The sequence below is a fragment of the Cricetulus griseus genome, chromosome 2 (genome assembly GCF_003668045.3).
Source record: "Cricetulus griseus strain 17A/GY chromosome 2, alternate assembly CriGri-PICRH-1.0, whole genome shotgun sequence".
In the NCBI taxonomy this organism is placed as follows: domain Eukaryota; kingdom Metazoa; phylum Chordata; class Mammalia; order Rodentia; family Cricetidae; genus Cricetulus; species Cricetulus griseus.
The window spans coordinates 118,136,277-118,162,215 of NC_048595.1; positions in this window are offsets into that span (position 1 = coordinate 118,136,277).

Genomic DNA, 25,939 nt, shown 5'->3' on the forward strand with positions numbered 1-25,939 from the left:
GAAATTTGGTATATTATTACCAGAAGTGCAAAGGGTTTGTGCCAATGGTAGAAAATAGTGCAAAAATTCTTCAAATATTACCTCAAACATTTTTAATAAAGATTCAATTATCCAAAGTTGCTAAACGCAAGATCTCAAAAAAAGAACAATACCTCCATAGCACTGTTCATAATAGCCAAGTGTTAGAGACAACTAAATTGTACCAATCAATGAATGGAAAAAGAAAACGTGTTTACATAAAGAAAAATATTCTTTCTTAAAGTTAATAAATTTTATTTTTGCCATATCTGGCCATATTGATAAAACTTAAGGCTACTTCGCTAAGCGAGTGAAACTAATGACAGGAAGAGAAATACTGCATGATTCTTCTCTTGAGTCACATTTATAGGGGTTGAGATAAAGTGAATAAAAAGCAAGTAAGAAGACCAATGTTTATCATAGTAGATACAACTGAAAAGCTGGTTTTTCTAACAGTCCTGCTATTGCATAAACATTAAAATGATCCATTGTGATAAGTATTGTAGTGGACTAAATGAGCAACAGGGATTTTTTCTTTCAAGCTGACTGCAGGTTCCCCTCCTTCCTTTCCTCCCATTATCTCCCCACACCTCCCCTTTATGTCCCCCAATCCACTCCTCTTCTGTTTCTTTTTAGAAAGGGCCAGGCCTCCTATGGGTATCAACAAAGCATGGCATATAGAGCTGTAGGAAAACTAAGTTGTGATACTACCTTCCCTTGTATTAAGTCTGGGCAATGTAGCTGAGGATGAGGAATAAGTTACCATAATAAGCCATCAAAAGGATTAGTGACAACTGACAGCTCTTGTTTGTTCCTATTGTTAGGAGTCCCACAAATAGATCAAAATGCACAACTGTCGCACACACACACACACACACACACACACACACACACACACACACACACACACAAGCCTACATATGGCATCTTCAACATCTTGGGGTCTCCAAGGCAATCCAGGCTTCATCTTCACAACTTCACACAATGGCCACTCCTAACTTCTATTAAGTACAAGCTGACACATGTCTGGCATAAGTGGCTTTCCTTAATAGTGGAGGAATATTCCATAACCCTTTTATGCTCTTCTTAAATCCAGAGCCACAAGGCAATGTTGCCAAGTTTTTTTGCTCACCAGAACTGAAACGTGGTTCCCTCCTTCATTTACACCTTCACCATTATTTTTTTGGTTTGGATGGTTACCTTCACTGCCTAAGCTTTGTTGTTCTGGAATTTGGCTGTTCTGCTATGTAGACCATGCTGGCCTCAAACTCGGAGATCCACCAGCCTCTGCCTTCTGAGTGCTGGTTTTAAAGGCATGGAATACCACAAATTTCTTTTCATAAGTTGGAAAGTGAGTGGAATCTTGCCCTGAGGTCACCATGCCCTTATTCCATTTCTTTCCCTTTTTTGTATGTGTTCTGTTTGTTTTTCACAACAGATTTTCTCTGTGTAACATCTCTGGCTGTCTTGGAAGATGATTTGTAGACCAGGCTTGCCTCAAATACACAGAGATCTGCCTATGAGATGACTATAAATCTGTCATAAATAACTGAATAGAATTAGAAGCGTCAAGTATTTGATAATTAGAGATCATGTTCAGGAATAAATGGAAATGTCAGATATTAATGATGGCATTCTGGAGCATACATCCTGGAAGTCAGTTCCAAATATGGATACAAGTAAGAGTTGGAGACAACTGAGGGATCATTGGCCCCTGCTAATTGAGGGCCATTGCTCAATAAATGTGCGCTGAATATCAGAACCTGTTTTGCCAAAGTTTGTTGTATCAGTTGCTTTTTTATTTCTGTGGCAAAATATCATTACCAAAGCCAATTATAGAAGAAACAATTTGCCGGGCATTGGTGGCACACGCCTTTAATCCCAGCACTCGGGAAGCAGAGACAGGTGGATCTCTGTGAGTTCGAGACCAGCCTGGTCTCCAGAGTGAGTGCCAGGATAGTCTCCAAAGCTTCACAGAGAAACCCTGTCTCGAAAAACGAAGAAGAAGAAGAAGAAGAAGAAGAAGAAGAAGAAGAAGAAGAAGAAGAAGAAGAAGAAGAAGAAGAAGGTCAGCTGAGAACTGACATCCCAACACATGAACAGGAAGCAGAGAGAGTAAATGTTTTGAAAGCTCAAAGCCCACCACCAATGATATACTTCTTCTACTAAGGTCACCATCTCCAATAATCCCCAAACAGTCATCAATCTTAGGACCAAATATTCCAATGTTTGAGTTGTGTTGAGGACATCACATTCAAACCAGCATATTTATCTGACTCTTCTGCCAACCACTTACACTCTCAATATCTCAATATTCCCTCTTTTATTTATAACTTCAATGTGGGATTATATAATATGCTGCCAACTTACTTCTATTATATTTACTATTACCTGGGAATGTGTCTCTGGGCACATCTGTGGATAATTATGGAGATAATTGAGATGAGAAGAGTCAACTGCTGTGGTTAATATGATTCTCTAACAGTGATCCAGGACTATGCAAGTATGGAAAAGCAGCTCAGCAATAGCATACACTCTTCACTTTTTGTCCCTGACTGAGAATGGCTGTGTCCACCTATTTCAATTTCCTATTTCTTTGACTTCCTCACCTTTTTTGGCTCTACTCTTGAATTGTGAGCTGGAATAAAATCATCTCTCTTAAGAGGCTTTGTTAGGAAATTTTGTCACGAAAAATAATAAAACTGCAATTAATATAGAACTCAACACCAAGTGTTAGGCTATTGCTGTGATTAAACAAAATGTGTGCTTGTTAAAATCGCTGAATTTTGAAGTAGAAAATTTCTTGCTTGGTGAGCTGGTTCAGACAAAAAGAAAACCTGATTTGTTTGGTCCCTGGAACCAATACAAAAGTATTGGCTAAGTGGTATACATCTATATGGTGGTTTGAATGATAATGAACCCATAGGTTCATTATATTTGATCATTTTGTTGCCAGGTGGTAGACAGTTTATAAAAGATTAGGAGGTATGCCCTTGTCAGAGAAGATGTCACAGGAGTATGCTTTGTGGTTGCAACAGCCCATGACACACTGTCCCCCAACCTTATGAATAAGGTGTAAACTCACAGCTATCATTTCAGTCGTCAACCTGCCTGCTTACTTTCTCCAAGGCCCTCCCCACCCCAAACACACACACTTCGATGGTCATGACCTCATACTCCAAAACTGTAAACAAGCTGATGAATTATTTTTTATAAGCTCATTTATTCACAGTTTTTCTTCACAAAATAGAATAATAGCTAAAAATATAATAATAACTAAGGTTGTCTGCAATTCCAAAAAATCTGGTGCACACTAAGATGGGTAGTTCAAGGATCATCTAATCTGGAATAGGCAGCATGGAATAAACAAGCAGATCCTATCTCACAAAAGTGGAAAGATAAAGCTTTTCAAATTTTTGAAAGTTCTCTTCTGACCAACATATGTGTTCTGTGATATAGGTATACATGCACAAACACACACACACACACACACACACACACACACACACACCAAATGAATGCACATACCACACAAACACAAATAATAAAATAAAAACAAAGAATCTCATTTGGATTTGGAAAAGTACTTACAGTCTTTTTTGGGACAGCCAGATCCCAAATAATGGCATGGAGACTTATTAAAGCTCAGCTTATAGCTTAGGCTTTTCCCTAACTCAATCTTATGACTTAAATTAAGCCATTTATATTAATCTATCTTCTATCATGGGGAATTACCTCTATTTTGTCTTGCAACCCCTTTTTCCACTATGTGTTTCCTGGCATTTCTTGTGTACATAAATTCTCCTCCTCTTCTTTTTTTTCCCTATACATCCTGCCTAGCTATTGGCCATTGAGATTTTTATTACAACAACCACAGCAATACAACTTCACCTAGTGTATAACTATCTCACAACTATTCCCCTTTTTGTCTAAATAAAAAGGAAAGGTTTTAACTCTAATATAGTAAAACTATATACAATAGGAACAATTATCAGGTAAGAATTACATTTACAATGTTCAGTCTATCTGTATTTGGAAAATTCAGACAAAATATTTCATTGTCTATTCTATCTGAGTCTAAAGTTTTGTACCTTATTTAATTGTTTATCCTAACTTGTTTTATCAACCCCAAACTATCTTTTTAGACCTCAAAATAGTTTCTTAGATTAACAACTTAAACTTTTATGTCTCTCAAACATATAAACTTTACATGTCTAATGTAAGTTTCTTTTTGAATTTGGTGACAAAGTTCCTCTGCAATGTTGAAGTATTCATCTTGGGTCTTACGTCCTAGAATATCTGAAAGACTTTTTGTGAAGCAGGAATTTTGAAGGTTCTACCATGTCTTGGCAAAGTTCAGCAGTAAACTCTTGTTTCCTGTTTAGTCACTTTGGACAGTATTACTGTCAGCAGTCAGAGCAAGGGAAGACCTTTTTCCAAATGGCAATCATTGCCACATTGAAAGCAAACTCCATATGGAGGTACTCTGATGCCCTTCATCCTTTCTCTTCAAGCAAAATTTGGTGCTGCGCAGGAGTGACATGTCTTACTGTCAAGAAAAGACCTATTTTATCAAAACCTCCTAAAGTCCATATTCTGTATGTCTCTGAAGAGATTGAAGAACATGTATCTATTTATATCTATATCTCTTTTACCTACCAAACATACCTAACATAACTGTAAGCTTGATTGTTACAGATGACTAATTGTTAACTAACATTTATTTGTTATTTTAAATAGATTTCAAAGAATAGAATTTAGAACCCCTGTGAAAAATGGAAACAAGGGGATTGGGAGAGAGGGAAGGGAGGTAGGAAAAAGAGAAGGGAAGAAGAGGAGGGGAAGGAGAACAACAGGGATTAGGAAGAGTGAGGCAGGGGAGGAATAGAGGAGAGCAAGAAAAGAGATACCTCAATAGAGGGAGGCAGTATAGAATTTAAGAGAAGTCTGGCACTAGGAAAATTTCAGAGATCACAAGGATGAACCCAACTAAGAATCTAGGCAGAAGTAGACAGGCTTACTTTTATGCCCTTCCCCTATAATGAGATTGATGACTACCTCAATTGCCATCCTAGAGCCTTCATCCAGTAGCTGATCAAGGCAGAAGCAGGCACCCACAGCTAAGAACTGAGCCATACTTCTGGAAGCCAGTTGTAGGGAGGGAGGACAGATGAGCAAATGAGCCAAGACCCTGCTGGAGAAACCCACAGAAACAGTTGACCTGACCTAGTGAGAGCACAGAGACCACAGTCATAAAGCTGTGGAAACAGCATTGGACTAAACCAAGCCCTCTGAATGTGGGTGCCAGCTAGGAGGCCTGGGCAGTCTATGGAACCTCTAACAGTGAAGCCTGTATTTATCTCTAGTGCACAAATGGACTTTGGAAGCCCATTTCCTATGGATGGATATTATTGCAGCCCAGATACACGAAAAAGGGTCTAGGCCCTCCCCCAAATAATGTGACAGACTTTGATGATCCCCTGTGGAAAGCCTCACTATCCTTGGGGAGTGGGTAGGGGGTGGGTTGGGGGGTTCAGTATGGGACATGGGAGGATGTGAGGGAGAGGGAATGGGGGATTGATTGTTTCTAAATAAAGAAAATAAAAGTGAAAAATAAATAAATTCACAGATGTACTTTTAAAGACTAGAGCTTTATATTACATTTTTAAATAAGCCGCAAAAGTATAATACCTTAAAAATAGAAACATATAATAAAGTTTAACAAAAATAACCTTAAATTTGTATCAATATAAAAAATCTTGAACAACAGTAGAAAAATATATACAGTTTAACAAAAGTAACAAATTTGTATCAATATGCAAAATCCAAACAAATGCAAACTGTTTGGGACTAGTATTTGCTGTTTTAGTTTAAAAATAGATTCGATAATCTATCCTTTCACACTATCAATTCTATACTATATCTTCAGAAAGATATCTCTGAATCTAATTTCTTTCATTCAGCTTTTTTTGACCATGACCAATAACAACTTGTAACCAACCACCCTAAATGATGATAAATATCTGCAACCTACTGAATGACCAAAACCACCAGTCCCACCACTTGGAAATGTGGTTGTCATGTTCTCTAGACTGCTTCCTGTTGTGTGGAGACAACAGCACCTTCAGGAGACCTTGAGAAATTTTGGATAATGGTCAAGTCCTTGGAGAACTAGCTGTTGTCCAGTCTTGGTATATTGAGAAACTCCAAGGCTTATCTGAATTTCTGTCTGGAGAGTGTTTGAGGATGGACCATCTAAGTTAGCAGCTTTGAAGTTATTCTAGATGCAGAATTTTGAAGAAATTCTAGCAGAAGCATTCTGAGAAACTGGATCAACTGAGCTCCATTTCTTTTTTTGGTATCTGATCTTTTTTTTCTGAAAACAGAAAAAATTTTAAAGGTAACATATCTGTATTAACACAAGTATGGGATGTGTGGTGTGTACTGGTCAGCTAAAGATGATTTTTTTATTGTTTTATGTTTGAGAAATAAATAAGACATCTGTCAACTTTACAAGTCCATTTGGGTTGTATAACCAAACTGTAATATAAGTCTCTATCCATCCATATGCGAGGATCCAGCGCTAACAAGGTTTGTCATGTCTCACCCAGTCTCAGAACTGTTCTCATATTGAGCGAACATCTTATACATCACCTGTCTTGCAGTCTTTCTTGACCTTTCCCCTCACATCTGTAGCCAAGATACTCAGGAGGTCTCCCCAAGTCAAATCTGATCTTGGTTAACTTTGAAACAATCCATATCTCCCCAACCCCACCACATCCCCCATGGAAAAAAAAAACATAACCTCTCCCACAATGCAACACATTGTCCAGCTTCCATTTTGAAGCCACGACAACCCTAAATTATATAGGCTGGTTTAATTTACCAGTTCTTCTATGACCCAATGTCTCTCAGCAGCTGCTGTTCTCTGTTCACTAGCATTAAAAACATTCAAAGTCAGCTGGGTATTGGTGGCACACACCTTTAATCCCAGCACTCAGGAGGCAGAGGCAGGTGGATGTCTGTGAGTTTGAGGCTAGCCTGGTCTCCAGTTCCAGGATAGGCTCCAAAGCTACATAGAGAAACCCTGTCTTGAAAAAACCAAAAAATAATTCAAAGTCAACAAAGCACTGTACAAGGTCCATATGCCTGGTGTATTTCCCATCTCTATTTGGCTTTTTAAAATATTACTTTACCCTCTTTTTATTATTTTTCATAGAGAAGAGCAAGAAAAGAGGCACATCATTAGAGGGAGCCATTACAGGTTTAAAGAGAAATCAGGCACTAGGGAATTGTACAGAGATTCACAAGGATAACCCCAGTTGGAAATCTAAGCAATAGTAGAGAGGCTACCTTGAATGCTTTCCCCTATAATGAAAATGATGACTACCTTAAATACCATCCTAGAGCCTTCATCCAGTAGCTGATGGAAGCAAAGCAGAGATCCATGGCTAACCAATGAGCTAAACTTCTGGAATCCTGTTGTAGAGAGGTTGGAGTGATGAACAAAGGGGACAAGACCATGCTGGGTAATCCTAAGAAACAGCTGGCCTGAGCAAGTGGAAACTTATGGACCCTAGCCAGACATCTGGGGAACCAACACAAGACCAAACCAGGGCCCCTGACATGGGTGTCAGCTAGGAGGCCTGGGCAGTCTATGGGACCCCTGACAGTGGAACCATACATCCCTTGTGTAGGAATACAATTTGGGAGCCCATTCCCCATGGAGGAATACTTTCTTTTTTTAATTTTTTTAAAATTTTTTATTATGTATACAACATTCTGCTTCCATGTATGTCTGCACACCAGAAGAGGGCACCAGATCTCATAACGGATGGTTGTGAGCCACCATGTGGTTGCTGGGAATTGAACTCAGGACCTTGGGAAGAACAGGCAGTGCTCTTAACCACTGATCCATCTCTCCAGCCCGAGGGATACTTTCTTAGCCTAGATACATGGAGGAGGGCCTAAGCCCTGTCCCAAATGACTTAACAGATTTTTATGATCCCTTATGGAAGGCATCACCATCCCTGGATAGTTAATGGAAGATGGGATTGGGGGTTTAATGGGGAGTCTGGGAGGATGAGAGTGAGAGGGAACTGTGGATTGATATGCAAAATAAGATTGTTTCTAATTTAAATAAAATTTATATAAAAAGATTTTATTATTTTTAAGCTACTTAACTTTTTCTATGACTGTTTATTCCCCTTTCATTTCTTTCTTCAGCATATTTTTAAACATACTGTGTCATTTTAGAGGTTTTCTGTGTCTGAACCTGAGTTTAGTAAGCACCTTCAGGATTCTCTGACCATGTGAGAAAAATCTTAAACTGTCATGTCAGCTGCCATGTGGTTCAGATTATTGCACTGTGCTGGCTACAAACTGCAGGCAGCCAAGGGGAACGGTGACCTGCCTGAGAGACTGCAAGACTAGGAAGCCATGTCTGGCTCCATGTTTGTGTGTTTGGAACTTTTGTTTACAAGCTTTCTCAGGTCCTAAGTGGAAATGCGTGTTCCCACATTAAATGTCATATGTAATGAGTCTCTATATCCCACCAGCCAGCTCCCAAATAATGACACAGCGACTTCTGATTTATTATAAAAGCTCAGTCTGTAACTTAGGCTTGTTCCTAACTTGCTCTTATAACTTAAACTTACCCATTTATATTAATCTATGTTCTATCATATGGCATTACCGCTATTCTATCCTGCACCTCCTATTTCCTCTCCATGTCTCCTGGCATCCCTTGTGCACCTAGCTTCTCCTCCTCTTCTCTCTCTTTCTGGTTTACCTGCCTATACCTCCTGCCTAACTATTGGTTGTTCAGCTTTTTATGACACAAATCACAGCAATATACATTCACAGAGTGTATAAATATCCCACAGTACCTTACATTCTTTAAATAGTATTTAATAGGCCATTCTGGTAAAAGATCAGAAAATAAAAATGCTGTACAGAGGGTGTCTGTCTGATGACAGTTTTGAAAGGAATAAAGAATCCATTAGTAACTAGATTAGGGGCCATTTGTGTGGTATTTGGGGCAGAATCTGGCTTCATTTTGCCTGTGTCTTGAGAACTTGAATTAAGTTGAATTTAAAGATGACAGTCTAATTTGGCTGAGAAAGGGTGTGTTAGCACTTTTCAAATTTTTGAAAGGGAAAGTTCAGAAAACAAAGCAGCTTTAGTTGTGTGGGATTAACAATTGAAAAGAGAGATATCTTCCTTAATGAGGAATTGGAAAGGTACATTGAAGGTAAGACTCATCCCATCCAAGGACCGAATCTGTAAATGTAAAAATAATGTGAAAAGAGAAAAACTTGTCCTGAGGATGCATCCGAAGAAATTTTCTACTCCAGAAAAGCAGCTGCCTAGGAGAGGTGTTTTCTAAGGGTTAGCACAGAGAATCCGATACAACTGTAGTCAAAGTGGGTCAGAATATACATTTAATTGTAATCAAAATTTGGCACTGCTGTTCACATGGTACTTGTTTGGGAGGCATTAATAAAGTGAGAATAAATGTGTCACGAATCCTGATTCCATGGTTTTAGAGAACCAGTCCAGGAAATGTGGGGCTGCTTTGAAGTCTCTGCAAAGATGCTATGAGAGACCATTGTTTGAAACTGTAAAGGATTTAGCCTAAGTTGCAAAGAATATCTAGGGATATTTGAGATTTCAGGACAATGTAGGATATCTGCTAAGATGATCTTCAGTCATGGAGTGGACCCAGGCCAAGAGTGCTGTGTGCTGCATGTGGGAGAGCCAGGTACATGGATCCTCATAATCACCTGATCATGCAAAATGACCTGGTGATGATCTTATTCTTGTGTAAGTAACAACCACAGCTGCAATAAATTCATGAATGCAATGGTCATTCCATGTACAAAAGGCATTGCTTTATATGACTCCTCTCAATGTGTGATGATTATATTCTTTTGTATTCTATTCCACAATGAGATTTGGACAGAATAATATAGATGTCTAATTTGAAGCTCAGTATTCTACTGTGAAGAATTCTCTGCACTTTGAACAGTTGTGAGTCTCTGAATTAACTACTGCTCACTCCAAAAAGAAATTTCTCTTGTGAGGAATGAGAGCAATATTAATCTACAGAAATAAATATGAATCTTTAGAATATAGTTTTCAAGTGAGTTAGATCTTAAAACTGAATCCTAAATTAGACACAAGGCAGGACAAGGCAAAGAGAAATTTCACTTATATTGTCCTAAAATGATTTTAGCTCAGACACTGGCTAACAACTATTTTTTGAAAGCATGAGTGGAGAGATCTTCTATCTCAAATGATATTAAAAGTTCACTTAGGAAACATGTACACAGGATATATTATGTTCTGGAAAGTGGACACTTTCTCTAGATAGAATAAATTAGAGACTCACTCAACTTGTAGATGCCACATATGAACATAGGAAATATGGCATGGTGAAGTCAGAAGTGCCAGTTAGATTTTATGCTGAAGCTTGAGACTCCAGCCACATTTTTATCATGTTCCAAAATGATAAACTGAGTTTATCAGTCCAAGCCTATAATTCCAGAACTCCAGTAGTGGATATTGGGGAACAACTTCAAGGTTAAGGCCAGTCTAGCTACATTGGGTAATCCTGTTTCAAAAACTAAAAGCTCACTTCAGGCTATGCTCCAACTGCTGAGAGAAATCTTAGCTGGGGTCATCCTTGAAGACTCCTTGCCCTTTCCATTGCACCAGGCTTGTTTTTTAAAAGATTTATTTATTATGTGTACAACATTCTGCCTCCATGTATTCCTGCTTGCCGGAAGAGGGCACCAACTCTCATTACAGATGATTGTGAGCCACCATGTGGTTGCTGGGAATTGAATTCAAGACCTCTGGAAGAGCAGTCACTGCTCTTAATCTTTGAGCCATCTCTCTAGCCCCTGCATCAAGCTTCTACCCACCCCTTTCCAGTCATTTTTCTCAGAATTCTTTCTGTTTTTCCAGCCCCCAACCCAATCCCACAAGTTCCCATGCCTACCCACCCCGGTTATACCCAGTAGGCAATTGGTGATTACCCCATTTGGCATATGAGAGACTTCATCCTGTGACTGATGGAGGCACATTCAGAGACCCAAGGTCAAATGTAGGGCTGAGCTTGGGAAGTCCTCTTGAGGAGAGGGAGAAGTGATTGTAGAAGCTATGGAGGTCAGGGACATCACAGGAAAACCCACAGAAACAATGATCCTGGCTTTTGGGGACTCAGTGAGTATGAACCAACAATCAGGTAGAATGCATGGAATCAGCTAAGGCCCTCTGCATATATATGTGACAGTTGTATAGCTTGGTCTAGTTGTTGTACTCCTGGTAATGGGAGCAGGAGCTGTCCCTGGTGCTTTGGCTGGCTCTTGGGAACCTATTCCACTTGCTGAATTGCCTTACTCAGTCTGAATGCAGGAGGAGGTACTTGGTCTTACAGCAGCTTGTTATGACATGCTTTGTTCATGCCCATGGGAGGCCTACCTCTTTCTGAGGGAATTTGGAGGAGAAGTGGATTGAACAGGAATGGGGAGTTGGAGTAGAGGAGGGAGAAGAGGCTACTGTAAAGCTAAGTCTTTCTGTCAGCCGCCAGAGCCCCGCCACCAGTTAGGGTTCCCTAATAGTACACAGAGTCTTATGTTAATTACAATGTTGCTGGCCAATAACTAGAATTTATTATATGCTAGCTCTGTCTTAAGTATCAACCATAACCATTAATCTATATATTTTAAAAAGACTTATCTTACCGAGGACTCTGGTGGCATGAGTCCTCTCCTGCTGGGATCACATGGCAACTTGTGTCTTTACTACATTTCCCAGAATCCTCCTGAACTCTTAGCCCCACCTTAGCTTTCCTATTGGCCAATAGTGCTTTATATATCAACCGATAAGAAAAACATATACACAGAAGGACCTCCCCATCAGGCTGCAGTCAGGATGGAGAACAAATAATTTTTTTAAATGCCCAAACAAATCAAAAGGCTAGCAGTAACAATTATTCCAACTAATTTAGAACCTATGAGGAAGTACTAAGTGGAATCTGGATATAACTAAAAAAGAAAGCTGAAAAATCATGCTAAAACAACCTCTCCACCCAAATGTTAGGGTCCACAAGAAGTCCCATAGAAGACCACCAGACATGTATGCAATCAGCAAGAACATTAATTTTAAATAAAACTGCAAACTTGTTGGAATAGCGAATGGCAACAGATAGAGAGGCTTTCAGGCTCATTTTAAACTGGGTTTGGGGATTTCCAGGGAGGAGAGATTACTCTGGGGGCTGATTGGTAGGTGGCTCTATTAGTTATGGCAAGAAAAGCTGTCTTTAGCTAGCAGGAGGCTGTGGTCATCTGCTAAGCTAGCAGAAGGCTGTGAGGCCTCTGATGTTTGGTTGCCCCTGAGTTGTGTCTAAGCAAGCTAAGAACTGCTTGCTTAGCTTCAGACACCTGAATTAAACCAAAACTAAGGCCTGGTCCTAGGAAAGAACTACTAGAAACCTGTCATGGTTCTGGTCTGGATCCCTAGCCCTCTCACCAGACATACACAATTGAATGAATTCCAGGGTAAGAATTCTTACCAATATAAATCTGTGTGATTCTTGACCTTAGCTGAAATAGTGAACCTTATTTTTTTCCCTCAATTTAGAGGTGACACTTCAGTCGTCTGTCATCTGCTATGATGATTTCCTGGAGTTCTAATTGCTTCCTAAAGGAACTTTTTAAAGATGTTTGTTTAATTATTTAGTTTATTTGACATCCAAACTACAGTGTCCCCTTCGTTTTCTCCTCCCAGTCCATACCCCATGCACTCCCTTATCTACTCCTCTGCCATTTCTCTTCAGAAAAGGATAGGCTTCTGGTGGATATCAACCATGGGATATCATGTTGTGGTCAGACTAGGCACTTCCTCCTCTATTAAGTCTTGACAATGCAACCCAGTAGGAGGAAAGGATTCCAAAAGCAGGCAACAGAGTTGAAGATAGCCCATGCTCCTACTGTTAGGAGTTCCACAAGAAGACAAAGCTATACAACTATAAAATATATGTAGAGGGCAGAGATCAGTCCCAAGCAGGTTCCCTGATTGGAGGTTCAGTCTCTGTGAGCACCTATGAGACCAGGTTAGTTGATTTTGTCAGTTTTCTTGTGGTGACTTGGACACCTCTGGCTCCTACTATCCTTTCTGCCCTCTTGTGAAGGACTCTACAAGATCAGCCTAATGTTTGACTGTGAGTACTTGCATCTGTTTCCATCAGTTGCTGGATGAAGCCTCTCCAATGACAACTTAGCTAGGCACCAATCTATGAGCATAGAATATCATTTGGAATCATTTCATTAACTTACTTTGCTAGTTGTGTTTGATTGGTTCTATCTTAGGTCTCTAGGCTGTCCAGCCTCTAAGTCTTGGCCATCCTGCAGTGTCAGAGGTGGGCTTCCTCTAAAGGTATTGGTGTCAAGCTGACAAGTCATTGGTTGATCACTCACACAATTTCTAAGTCATCTTTAGCCCAGTACATCATGAAGGTAGGACAAATTGTAAGTTCAATGTTGTTTGGCTTATTTCACATTGAAATCCCTCCATTGCAAGTCTTGCCTCATTAAGGGAGTTTGCCAGTCCAGACTCTGTATTCTTGATTGTTAAGAGTCTTAGATAGAACTACCCTTATAGATTCCTTGGAGTTTTCAGTGCACTAGATTTCTAGTTCATCCCAGAGATGCCCACCTCCTGCCTTGATTTCAGTTGTCTCTCCCAGTACTTTTAACCATTCATTAAGTGCTTGGTTGAAAACAATCAGCAACATCTGGTACAAATATTTTGTAATGCCTATTAACACATACAAAGATGGTGTTTGATTTGGCAGTTGCCCATTCTGGTGTTTGTGGACATTTGAGAAATTATGTGTTGTGAGGAGAGTGGGACAAGCAATAAAAGTAAAGCAACTAGTTTTATAAGCCTCACAGTTATTAAATAGTGGTTTTTGTTCTTTAAAACACGTAGCATTTTTTCAATAATACAGCAACATTGATGAATACTCACTGCTAGAGATTGTGATGGTTATATGATGAAAAGGATCAGAGGAGATCCTGGTTTAAGCTCTTACCATAAAACCTAGAGGATATGACTTAATGATGTAGCTACAGAGTTTTAATTCATACTGTCTATACCAACTGCACATGCACAGACCTCAGTATCCACAGTGGAGACCCAAGAAGAAATGTTTCAACTAAGACAAGCACAATATACTCATTCTGGGCTGCTGGCTCAAACTGATCTGAAGTAGAAGCAAAGAAAGAGTCCCTCAATGTTTATTCCTTTTTCATTGCATAATTCCATTTAATGACTAGGGTAGGGAATGGGGAATGAAGATACCAAAAACTATTATTCAAATGATTTAGCTCCATCTACTTGCTATGAAGGCAGAATCTGGAGGAACAGAGACAAAGTAGTGATAATCTAGAGGAGTGATTACCAAGAATGCATGGTTGAAATTGATGGGTTTCACTGTAATTATTTTAGTTCCTTTTTCATGTTAGCTAAAACCAGACACATTGTTTTCTTAAATGATATTAGATTTACACATATTGCAACTCATATCTTCATAGTAATTTTTATATATTTTTCCAATGTGTTAATACATTTTTAGAATTTGAATATTACAGTCACATATGTTTCCAACATTTTGATTCAATATCTATTCTTTCTGAATACACATTCAAATGAGTAATTCTTCAAAATAATGTTATATGACCATTCATAAATGACATAATTTTATAAGTAAATTTATGCTTAAGTAAACAGGGTTCAGGCCAAATATTGGTTTCCAAGATAAGACATGGCATTTTATCAGCAAGGAGCCATTAGGTTTATTAAAATAATTATTCTGTAAGTCAAAGCTTCAGTATCAATTGAATGTCTTATATCCCTTTATGCTATAATCATGTTTTTAAATAAAGAATAAGAGAAAGGGATTGAGTGATGATTTATTTTAGGTGAGCTATTTCCAATAGTGAGCATCACTTACTATTCCTAGTGCTACAATAATAACCTTTAAAAACATTTTCTGGAATTCTATCCATGACAAGGTCATTCTCATTTCCTTGAGTTTCCCATATTTTGTATTTTCTGTCATTTTAAACTGAAGGACATAGTCAACTTCTGTTTTTCTAGCAAGCCTTTGTCAGAGGCTATATGTTAGGTTCTGTAGTCACACCTGGGACTTATTTTAATTTTGTGTAGGATTCATTTAAAGTATGCCAGTCTTTCCATGCTGTCTTTTCACATTTGGCTCTTCATTATTTTTACCTTTTCTAGTTTGCAAGTCATTCTCCTTGAAGAAAAAGAAGAAAAGCAAAACTCTTGTGTAGTTTCATTTCTGTGTCAGCTGTCAGCTCAACTTTTTCCTCAGGAGAATGACAAAATGTCTGTGTTGCTTCAAAAAAAAAAACTTTTTACTCAGCATTTGTTTTTAAAGGTACCTAGAAGAAGAGAGGAAATACAACAGGTTTCCATGTATGCTAAATGTGCTTCCATTCACTTCCTTGCCCAGTCAGCCTTTCAGGAGAAACTAGCCACCCATTTTTCAGGTGTTAGATATTGTACTGAATCTGGATGATAAAATATATTGTTACCATTTCTGTAGCAAATGGATTCATGGTTTAGTTGCTGGATATGTATTTGGACCAGAGGCCAGATGGGTTTTATATATTGGTGGCTGAGACCCCTAAATAAACCAACAATCAGGACAAACTCCTATTAAGCATCCAAGTATTGACACTTGGATATAGTTAGTGTTTGTCTTGTGAAAGCTGTGCAGAAAAGTTAAAAAGACCTTCCATGTAGAAGGTATCCTGTAAGCTAAATATTTATTAGTGGGTATAATAGTTTTCTGAGGAGGTCCTTAATGGATAGAGTAGACTATAAATGCTGGGGTTGAGTATAGCTGTCTCAGTTATGTTATTTTATTGCTGTAAAGAGACTACACAACATGGCAACTCCTATAAACTTATAAATAAAAACATTTAATTGAGGTGGCTTGCTTACAGGTTCAGAGGTAAGTCCACTATCATCAGGATAGGGAGCATGTTGGCATGCAGGTAGATGTGGGACTAGAGTGGAGAGTCATACACCTTGACTCAGAGTCAATAGAAAGTTGACTGTCACACTGAGGGAAGTTTGAACAAAAGAGACTTCAAAGCCCACCTCCACAGTGACACACTTCCTCCAATAAGGCCATACCTCCTAATAGTGCCTCTCCCTTTGAGGGCAATTTTCCTTCAAATCACCACAATGACCCATTTAGAAAACTCTAGGTTATTAGACCTGTCATGGAAGGGATTGAGGACTAGTGAGAAAACATCCTTTTCTTTTTTAAAGTATTTTTTAATGTAAATTACAAACAGGCTTGTTTTACACATCAATCCCAGTTCCCTCTCCCTCCCCTCCTTCTCTGCCCCCAACACCCCCATCCCATTCCCTTTCTGCTCCCCAGGGAGGGTGAGGCCTTCCATGGGAGATCTTCAAAGTCTGTCATATCAATTGGAGCAGGACCTAGACCCTCCCCCATGTGTCTAGGCTGAGAGAGTATCCCTCTATGTGGAGTGGGCTCCCAAGTCCATTCCTGTACTAGGGATAAATACTGACCCACTACCAGAGGCCCCATAGATTAACCAGACCTCCAAACTGACATCATCATTCAGGGGGTCTGTAACAGTCCTATGCTGGTTTCCCAGATATCTGTTTGGAGTCCATGAGCTCCCCCCTTTTCAGGTCAGCTGTTTCTGTGTGTATCTCCAGGCTAGTCTTGACCCATTTGTGCATCACTGCTCCCTTTCTGGAGGAGTGGATTCCAAAGTTCAGCTCAGTAAAAACATCCTTTTCTAACAATCTTTTATATACATGTAATGTTTGCAGATGGTTAATTTAGAATTTTTTTTTAAATCACATTCATATGTTCCTATTGAGAGTTTATGTGTAGGAAGTGATAAAAAAAACACCATTGGTGTTCATAATGGTATTTTAACTCCTCTGGAAAAATTGATGCCCTTTTTCATGGGCTTCAGACTAGAAGAAGTACCTGCCCTAACATGGCCATATTTCAGAGGTCTTGTGATCCCCTTTACTAATACACTTATTATACCACTGCAGAACAGAGGGCATTATCTGAATGGATCATTGAAACTTTAGGTTTTAAATAACACAGAGAAAGGGGGAAAATAAATAATAAAACTAAAATTCAAAGCACAAGCAACGTGGTACTTGGAAATTTTACTTTATAGTATTTATGCTGTTGTAAAAAGTACCTTTTGGTTGTACAAGATTATCATTCACAGAAAACCAATGTCCTCAGACAGACAACAGAAATGTTCTTTTGTGTTTTCTTCATAAAATTTAGATGTTATTTCCCAATTAAAATGGCACTGGGACAGCAGCCTTTCCCAGCTTCCTCAAAAACACATACAAAGCCGTTGAACACATGCACACATAGACAAATCCATCAAAAACTGGCACAAGAGCCAGCCTGCTGCCAGAGATTCAGTGAGGATTTTACTAAAACAAAACTGACAAAATATTTTAAAAATGTAAACAATAGTTTATTTTTCTGTTTGCAGCTACAATGTGCATGGGAAGTTTCTTCAAGCTTCCTCTGTTCTGTCCTTGGTCAAGACACTACCTTCCTTCAGATACCTGATATCCACAGAAAAGCACTATGAGACCACCAAATGTGGTACTGTCATGGTGCTTGATTGACCAGCATTTCCTTGCACTCAAGGAAATCTCTTCAGGGTTTGCAGTGACAATTCCCTAAGAAAAATCTAGGGGAGCATTCTTGTCCTCAAACTTATGGCAGCTGATTTTCAGGACACTCCAGTCTGTGAGTTTAAAATGATGACACAGGAGCTGGAGCAGTGGTCCAGAATCTAGGAACACTGTTGCTTTTGTAGGGGAATCAGGCTTGGTTCCTAGCATGAGCATGTGGCTCATAACCATCTATAGCTCCAATCCAGACATCTGACACCCTCTTTTGACCTTGGTGGAAAACATACAAATGGAACACACACACAAAATAAAATAAAATTTATAATAAAATTTTAAAAATGATGACATTAAATTTTAGGTCTACCATCCAGTTACATGAGATTATTAGTTAAAATCTGAATGTCAGTGTGATTTTCCTTTCAGAGATTATCACGAAAGAAATGTCCTGAAATTTTTGATTCTACAAAATGGATGTGCATAAAACATGTATTTGCAAACCAGTGTCATCAACTCCTATCCCCAGTGACATCTATTAAACTCCACTTTCTGCTATAAATGTAACTAGCTGGGCTATGAAATTACTAAGACCCCCTAGAGAAGCTTCATAACTGATTGGGCAGGTAGGCTGGCTTTCATTCACAATGTTGCCATAGCCCACATTCTAGGTTAGACAAAGAATCCCCAGGTAGCATAACTCTTCTTGGGATACATAGGTTCTATATGCAGGAGAGAACCAGGTAACTTGGGTCATGATCTGATTATCATAAAATTATCTGTGAAGATTTGGGCTCTACCCTTTCATTTTCTAAGTAACTTACAACATGGAGCATCCAGAATTTTCTAGATTTGCCTAGCCTAAAATCACTTACGTCTGTTAGATGCATATAAACTGAAGTTCTGTAGAGGTTACAGTTAAAATAAATGTATTAATTTATGATATATATTTAAAATCAAACTATTTAGGATATCTAATTGCTTTCTTGATAGTAAAAATACTTAAAATCAATTCTTTGGGGCTATTTTCAAAGTTATATCATCAGTGGTAGTCACCTTTATGTTCATCTCTTAACCTTGTTCTTCCAGTGTCATAGAAATTCTGTGGGCTTTGTTCAACATCCACCAAATCCCTCACCAGCAACTAACCACTAGTTTACTTTCAGTTTTTAATATGAAATTCTGTGATTTTGTTTTTTCATGTCTAGTTTATATCAGGTAATATAAAAACTTCATATTTATCCATGTTTTAAAATTTTCTTTTTATTATTTATTTATTCTTTCATACCGACTCTTTCTATGTATCTCTCGTTGTCTTGTAACTCACTCTGTAGACCAGGCTGGCCTTGATCTTGGATATCTGCCTGCATCTTCCTCACAAGTGCTGATGTTAAAGCTACCACCTGGCGAAAATATTTTTATTTAAAAGATGGTTATCCAATAAATGTTAATCATATTCTTTTCTCTTTCTCAACTCCTACCAAATCTTCTTCATTTTCCTACCCACTTTATATTCTTTCTTTCTAGCTTGTCCATTCAAAAACCAACCTATAAACAAAACAAAAACAGAAAAAATACCTACAATAATAAAAACTCAAAGAGCAAAACTTAAAAATCAAAGTAGAAAAGCTTATTAAAAAGATTAATAAGATAAAAATAACAAAATTAAACAAAGTATGCAAAACGGACACACACACACACACATAGAGAGACAGGGGGAGGGAGGGAGGGAGGGAGAGGGAGAGCGGGAGACAAAGGGAGTCCAGTTTTTAGTGATCAGAATCTCTGGTTATGAGGTCTGCCTTGGCATGTAGTTGACATACCCTGTGTAGAAAAAAAAATCTTATCTTTCCCAACTGGGATCATTTGCAAATAGTGTCTTGGTTAGCAGTGTGACTTTAAGTTCAATTCCTCTTCTCAGTACTGAGATTTTTCTTTGGTTTGAATCTATTCAAGTTTTAGACAAGTTGTCACAGTCGATGTGAGTTCACATGATGTGTATCAGTCCTGTTGTCCTGGGAAGACACTGTTTTTTACTAGTCATCAATCACCTCTGGCTCTTACAATATCTCTACGTCCTCTTTATCATAGTTTGCTAATACTTGAAGTGAAGATTTGATAAAGACATCCCATTTAGGACCTTGTGCTCCAAAGTTTCTCACTATCTGTACATTGTCCAATTGTGGGTATCTTTGTTAATCACTGCCTACTGCAAGAACAGTCTTCTTTTACGGGGTTAAGTTATGTTCTGATCTATGGGTATAAAATTATGTCACTAGGAGTTATTTTATTACCATGTTCTTTAGCAGAGTAGTAGTAGGCTTTCTTCTAAGCCTTTGGTCTATCTAGTTTCAGGTCCTTGCTCACTTTAGCCGAGTTATATATGGTTTCTCTCTCATGTAGCAAGCCTAAATCCAATGAAAAAGACAATAACTATATGGATTTGTGCATAAGTGTATGCCACTATTTTTGCTACCACTACACCACAATATCTCACAGGCAGGCTTCTTTTATAGATCAGGAGATTTATTGCATATTGTAGCTAATGTTCACTTTTCTCCTCAGGTAGCATGCATAGTACCTTACAGATACATGATCCCCTATCAGTAGGAATGAAGCTTCAATCCTCCATGTTTGATAACACAATGAAGTATGTTTTCAGCAATAGGCTGGCTCTATGGCCAAAATATAGAGAGTACCTATATAGCCTTTGCAATATAGTCTGTGATGATTAGGGATGTGAATCTGTAGGACCCCTGCTGGCAACAATTCAGCATTGCAGAACCCATTCCTGGAACTGAAGGCTTTATTTGGTGGCATGTGATGTCTAGTTGAAGCATTATATGTTGTTTACTCTGTTTATATGTATATATTTTAGGAATCTTTTATAACACACGTATCTAAAGTTTGAAAGATAACACACCCACATAGAAGACAAAGCATGTAATATTTGTCTTCTTTGGGGGATCTGTGTTATATCATTCAGGATGTTTACTTCTAGTGCCATCCATTTATATACAAATTTTATAGTTTCATTTTTCTTGAGAGTTGAATAGTCTTCTATTCACAGAATACCACATTTTCTTTATTTACTCATCAGTTGTTGGACATTAAGGCCATTTCCGCTCCCTCCATATTATGAATAGAGGCACAAGGAACATGAAATAAACAAGCATCTCTGCTTCATTAAAATATAGAGTAATTTGGGTATTTGGCTTTATCCAAACATCTCTCTTTGGTAGTTACTAAAATTTTATAAAACTGTTGCTGAGGCCCTGGTAAACAACAAAATCAAACAAGCAAATGAGAAAACCGATCTAATAAATTTTATGATTCAGACAGGGGTATTTCTAGAAAAAGGAACTGTTGAAGTTGATTTTATTGCCTATTTTAAATTAGGAAGGACAAAAGGAAAGCCAACAAGAGACATCATCAACCTGCAGGAAATTTTGAGGAAATAGAAAGGTGTTAAGTCCTTTGCAAGCTCAAAAATAGAATTGTTGCTCATTTTGCTAAGAAATGCTGGTCTAGTGAAAAAACTCCCCTTACATTAGAAGTAATTCTGGCTCCAAGTTCAAACCCAGTTAGAGCTTAAATCCCTCTGGACTGCAAACCAAGACGTATCTAAAGTGATGTCCCTGTTGTGCATTGTCTCCTTCTGAATTTATCATGAGGTCAGCATCAACTCATGAAGTAAAAATCTTTTATTATTATTATTATTATTATTATTATTATTATTATTATTATTATTATTTTATTGGTTCTAGTTAGGGAACAAGCTTATTTCAAGTCCCTTCTCCCTCTCCCTCCCCTCACCCCCAAACCTCCTCCCCACCCCCAGTCTACCCCCCACCCCATCCACCCACCACTCCCCAGGCAGGGTAGGGCCCTCAAAGGGGGCTCTGCAAAGTCCACCAAGTCTTCCTATGCTGGTCCTGGGCCCTTCCCCATGTGTCCAGGGCCAGAGTGTAACCCTTCACATGGGATGGGCTCTCAAAGTCCCTTCTTGCACCAGGGAAAAATACTAATCCACCACCAGAGGCTCCCTGGAGTGCAGATCTTATTGTAAAATCTGAGTATAACCAGATTTTCTTCACTAATGTGGGTATTCTCATATCTCATGCTATCTGTACTTACCTAGACTATTCTTACCTAATCATATTCAAAATGAAGATTTAGGAGGGCTTTGTTTTGAGACTACTTATGGTACAGTGATTATATAATGAAAATTTGCTAAATTATATATGGGCAACTTATTTTCTGTTAATTCACCTGTAATAAATACCCCCATAGAAGTGGATAAAGTATGTGTTCATGGACAAAACATTTCTGAGGTAAATTTAATGAATTTTTAACTAACTAATCACTATTGTGGTAATGGTAAATAAAATGGTATTATAAATACTTTCTAGAGTATTGTAAAATGCTTGGTGCTCTTCAAAATATTATAAAAAGCACTCCTATTACAAAGTATGTCAGTAAATGAAATCACATATCAACCAAAGAAATACATAAATATTTATTTTTCCATATATGTGTGTTTGCATATGTGTATACTTTTTCTCTAGTGTCCCACCCATAAAAACAACAAAAAAGTTTGCAAAAGTAATATTATGCATTGATAAAATAGTGGAAAAGTCTCTCAATAAATCCCCTCAAATAATGGCATTTTAGATTATTATTTAATAGTGCTGTAGATTATTTTTTAATCTTTCTACTGCTTTCCAGTATTTTTCAGCACTTGAAATTACACATTATTATATTCACAATTGAAGTACACAATATGCCAATTTTTATAAAAACTTGATGATTTGATGAAACTTCAGCACAAAGCAAAATTATGGCTTTCTGCCTGCTAGTTGTCATTTCAGGATTTCAAGGCAAATGAAATGTGACATGTTTGTTTTGCTTTCTTGAAAACATTTTAAAAACATGCCTGCATGATATTTCTTCCTTTTGTTTTATTTTCCAAACATTACTTGACAATTTTTTGAAGATTTTCTACTGAATGTGAACTGACCTGCTTGCATACAGATCTAATTAATACATATCAGCAGTGTCTTCTGGTGACTTTCAAATGATTTTTATTTCATGAGTTTGCATGTTTTGCTCATATGTATGTGTGTGCATCATGTGCAAGCCAGGTGCCTACAGCAGCTGGAAGACTGCATCAAATCTCCTGGAACTGGATTTCAAGATGTTTAAGAGCTTCCATGTGGGTTCTGGGAAAAGAACCTGGATCCTTTGGAAGATGAGAAAATGCTTTTTACCATTGAACCATCTCTCTCCCTTAGATTTCTCACAGGTTTCTATGATGTTTAACCAGGCGGGCGGACATGGTGTTGGCTTGACAACTGCTCAGATTCTGGTGTCTTCTTACTCCTTTTAAATCTTACTGTTTTCATTTATTTACTAGTATCATCAAAAACCATGTTTATTGTAGAAAGCTTAACTATTTTTACAAACTTTTGTGCAATTATTCATCACTATTTCATATTAAATATTCAATTATGTCCAGATTTTTACAAAAGTATTTATTTACATTTGACCTTACTAATAAATTTTCTTGACCCTTTTTCCTTCCCAAGGTCCCTGGTAATAAAATTCAACAACTCAAGTGAAGATTACTCCTCAGGACAGTGATAGCTTTATTTTCTTTTCTCCTTAATGCATCCCACTTGTGACAACAAAAATTTAAAGTTCTTGATTTCTGTCTTTTTTCTGTTTGTTCACCATGGTCATAATATCTCCCTCATCTACTCTTTTACTGCCCCAGTCCTTCATTGTAAATTTCACTATAACTGGGTGACTGATCTGAAGTGGTAAAATTTCCCATCCCCAACTCTACTGACTCACCTGGGATTTTTTTTAAGTATTTCAGTAAAATGTCCAAAAAGTAACTTATTTTAAAATGTATCTAAAGCAGTGGTCTAGAGTAATGTCAAGAACACAAAATATAACTAACTTTATCCAAAGCAAACTTGTTTCTAATTTTTATGGATTGAATTATCACATTAACAAATATATACCATTTACTATATATATATATATATATATATATATATATATATAGTAAAATAGGTGATTATGATATGTGATCCTTTGATTAAATAATAAGCAAATGAATCATTCAGAGACACACTGTAGCTAAATATGCATAATATATAAGAATTAGTGTATAATGTGATCTTCACAATATAGAATATTGAAGATAGTGAAGTAAATGTGTAATTAACTGTGGAACATATTAAAGTTTGCTCACATAGAATCTAGCAAAATTGGACAAAAATTAATGGCCCTTTTTATGCAATAGGATATCAAAATATTAAATTGTCTTCTAAAAGGAGACAAATTGTTAAATCAATGGACACAAGATATGAGAATGCAGATTGGGAGTATTTATTGAGATCCACAAATATTTGCTCTCTTTGAGCCAGTAATGACATCTGTATGAATTCTTTTATTTCATATTTGTAAATGTATACATCAGTTATTTGATAATTTTGTACCTTTTTGGTCATGTTCACCCTTCCCCGCCCCCAACTCTTCCAAGATTTTATCCCTCACCTTAACCACCTAAATTTGTGTCATTTTGTATTCCTGTTTCCTGAGACCAATTTATACTTCCCAAGAATTCTTGAATATTTGGCCTTATTGGAACACTGGAAAATGTTTGAGTTATCTGGCTACAATCTTAGAGAACACTGAATCTCCCTCTCCCATCAGCTGATGTATGCCAAAATTCCCATATCCATGGGTGCAACTTCATGCCCAACTCTCTTCTACATACTGGGACTTGGTCTTGCTAGAGCTTATGTAGATATTGTGTTGGCTGTCACAACCATGGTGAGTTCATATATTCATGCTCCATTCTGTGCCTAGAAGACACAGCTTCATTATAGTTATTCAACACATCTGACTGTTAAAATTTTCCCTTCACACTCTTCCACAATGTTCTGTGAGCCTTAAGAGAAGAATCTGTAGTGTGTGTGTTCCATTTATGACTGATAATTCTTCATTCTCTTAATTTTAGCACCTAGTCCAATTGTGAGTCTCTGTATTAACCACCATCAGCTATAAATAGAAGCCTCACATATAAAGACTGAGAAATGCATTTATCTATGGTATGTTAGTGGGGGTGTTCTAGAGAATCAGAGCTATTAGAACGTTTATATATTCAGGGTTTATTAGAGTTAGAGAAGCTTATACGCTAGGTCCATCTAGTCCAAAAATGGATGTGTAATGAGGGAAACTACAAGAATTCATTACTTGCTCAGCCCATAAAGTTAAATGTCTTAGCCGGTCTTCAGTATATAACTGAATCTTGAGGAAGTAGCCCCTAATACTAATGAAGGAATAAACTTGCCATGAAGCAATGAACTTGCTAATGAGACAGAGAACAAGCAGGTCAAAAGAAGCACTTCCTTCTTCTGAAGCGTATAATCTCACCTTAGAAGATCTGGATTTAGGATGGATCTACCCAATCAATCAAGAAAAATTACTCACAGGCATACTCATCCACTTAGGTTTTAACTAATTCCACATATAGTAAAGTTGACAATCAAGAAGGACTCTGGTAGTAGATCAGTATTTATCACTGGCATATTTTGGGAGCTCAGCCCACGTGGAGGGATGCTGTCTCAGCCTGGACACATGGGGAAGGGCCTATGCCCTGCCCAGAATGATATGACAGACTTTGGGGGTCCCCATGGAGGGCCTTATCCTCCCTGGGGAGCAGAGGGGAAATAAGGTAGGACTAGTGGGGGGCAGGGGAGGAGGGGAAGGAAAGGGAGCAGATATTGACATGTAAAACAATCTTGTTTCTAATAATAATAATAATAATAATAATAATAATAAAGACTAGCCATCCATACAGGCATAACAATAAGTCATTATGAGTTTGTTTAATACTATATCTATTTACGAGGCTAGCACTAGTAGGTTCTTTTCTAAGGTCTACAACCTGCCTAGCTATACACTTTTGTCCTGATAATGATTCCAGATATTTTACCCTGTGGAACAGGACCTAGTGCAATTAGAAAGTAATTAGTTGCTTCCTTGATGTTCATGCCACTACTGCACTAGTGGGCATGTCTTGTTTACTGGTTTCACATTAGCTTGCATAGCAGCTTACATTTCTATAAAAAGCATTCAGTAATAATTAAGTTTC